The sequence below is a fragment of the Tachysurus fulvidraco genome, chromosome 26, assembly GCF_022655615.1.
Source record: "Tachysurus fulvidraco isolate hzauxx_2018 chromosome 26, HZAU_PFXX_2.0, whole genome shotgun sequence".
Lineage (NCBI taxonomy): Eukaryota > Metazoa > Chordata > Actinopteri > Siluriformes > Bagridae > Tachysurus > Tachysurus fulvidraco.
The window spans coordinates 16,682,538-16,685,037 of NC_062543.1; the positions used below are offsets into that span (position 1 = coordinate 16,682,538).

Sequence of the window (2,500 nt, forward strand, 5' to 3'; positions counted from 1 at the left end):
TAGTAGTGTATAGTAGTGTATAGTGTGTACAGTAGTGTATAGTAGTGTATAGTAGTGTATAGTGTGTACAGTAGTGTATAGTAGTGTGTAGTGTGTATAGTGTGTACAGTAGTGTATAGTAGTGTATAGTGTGTATAGTAGTGTGTACAGTAGTGTATAGTAGTGTATAGTAGTGTATAGTGTGTATAGTAGTCTATAGTAGTGTATAGTAGTGTATAGTAGTCTATAGTAGTGTATAGTAGTGTATAGTAGTGTATAGTAGTGTATAGTGTGTATAGTAGTGTATAGTGTGTATAGTAGTGTATAGTAGTGTATAGTGTGTATAGTGTGTATAGTAGTGTATAGTAGTGTATAGTGTGTATAGTGTGTACAGTAGTGTATAGTAGTGTATAGTGTGTATAGTAGTGTATAGTGTGTATAGTAGTGTATAGTAGTGTATAGTGTGTGTATAGTAGTGTATAGTGTGTATAGTAGTGTATAGTGTGTATAGTGTGTACAGTAGTGTATAGTAGTGTATAGTGTGTATAGTGTGTATAGTGTGTATAGTGTGTACAGTAGTGTGTAGTGTGTATAGTGTGTACAGTAGTGTGTATAGTAGTGTATAGTGTGTATAGTAGTGTATAGTGTGTATAGTAGTGTATAGTGTGTATAGTAGTGTGTATAGTAGTGTATAGTGTGTATAGTAGTGTGTATAGTAGTGTATAGTGTGTATAGTAGTGTATAGTAGTGTATAGTGTGTATAGTAGTGTATAGTGTGTATAGTAGTGTATAGTAGTGTATAGTGTGTATAGTAGTGTATAGTGAGTATAGTGTGTATAGTAGTGTGTATAGTAGTGTATAGTGTGTATAGTAGTGTATAGTGTGTATAGTGTGTATAGTAGTGTGTATAGTAGTGTATAGTGTGTATAGTGGTGTGTATAGTGTGTATAGTAGTGTATAGTAGTGTATAGTGTGTATAGTAGTGTATAGTGTGTATAGTAGTGTATAGTGTGCATAGTAGTGTATAGTGTGTATAGTAGTGTATAGTGTGTATAGTAGTGTATAGTGTGTATAGTAGTGTATAGTAGTGTATAGTAGTGTATAGTAGTGTATAGTGTGTATAGTAGTGTATAGTGTGTATAGTAATGTATAGTGTGTATAGTAGTGTATAGTGTGTATAGTAGTGTGTAGTAGTGTATAGTGTGTATAGTAGTGTATAGTGTGTATAGTAGTGTGTAGTAGTGTATAGTGTGTATAGTAGTGTATAGTGTGTATAGTAGTGTATAGTGTGTATAGTGTGTATAGTAGTGTATAGTGTGTATAGTGTGTATAGTAGTGTATAGTGTGTATAGTAGTGTATAGTGTGTATAGTAGTGTATAGTGTGTATAGTAGTGTATAGTGTGTATAGTAGTGTATAGTAGTGTATAGTGTGTATAGTAGTGTATAGTGTGTATAGTAGTGTATAGTAGTGTATAGTGTGTATAGTAGTGTATAGTGTGTATAGTAGTGTATAGTGTGTATAGTAGTGTATAGTGTGTATAGTAGTGTATAGTAGTGTATAGTGTGTATAGTAGTGTATAGTGTGTATAGTGTATATAGTAGTGTATAGTGTGTATAGTAGTGTGTATAGTAGTGTATAGTGTGTATAGTAGTGTATAGTGTGTATAGTGTGTATAGTAGTGTATAGTAGTGTATAGTGTGTATAGTAGTGTATAGTAGTGTATAGTGTGTATAGTGTGTACAGTAGTGTATAGTGAGTATAGTGTGTATAGTAGTGTATAGTGAGTATAGTGTGTATAGTAGTGTATAGTGTGTATAGTAGTGTATAGTGAGTATAGTGTGTATAGTGTGTATAGTAGTGTATAGTGTGTATAGTAGTGTATAGTGTGTATAGTGTGTATAGTAGTGTATAGTGAGTATAGTGTGTATAGTAGTGTATAGTGTGTATAGTAGTGTATAGTGTGTATAGTAGTGTATAGTGTGTATAGTGTGTACAGTAGTGTATAGTGAGTATAGTGTGTATAGTAGTGTATAGTGAGTATAGTGTGTATAGTAGTGTATAGTGTGTATAGTAGTGTATAGTGAGTATAGTGTGTATAGTGTGTATAGTAGTGTATAGTGTGTATAGTAGTGTATAGTGTGTATAGTGTGTATAGTAGTGTATAGTGTGTATAGTAGTGTATAGTGTGTATAGTAGTGTATAGTAGTGTATAGTGAGTATAGTGTGTATAGTAGTGTATAGTGTGTATAGTGTGTATAGTGAGTACAGTAGTGTATAGTGTGTATAGTAGTGTATAGTGAGTATAGTGTGTATAGTAGTGTATAGTGTGTATAGTAGTGTATAGTGAGTATAGTGTGTATAGTAGTGTATAGTGAGTATAGTGTGTATAGTAGTGTATAGTGTGTATAGTAAGTGTTATTTCTTGTGTGTGTCAACATCAACACACTTGGACAATAAACCTGATTCTGATTCTGATTCTGATTCACTTAGTGTGTGTCTAATGTTGCGCTAGCTTTAGT

The 2,500-nt window shown here is 32.5% G+C and overlaps 1 protein-coding gene across 1 annotated transcript in view; it reads left to right on the top strand.

Moving 5' to 3' along the window:
* The window catches only part of wnt11f2 (wnt 11, family member 2), a 7,305-nt gene that overhangs the window by 2,204 nt on the left and 2,601 nt on the right, over positions 1–2,500 (top strand). The gene's annotated exons all lie outside the window — the stretch shown is intronic.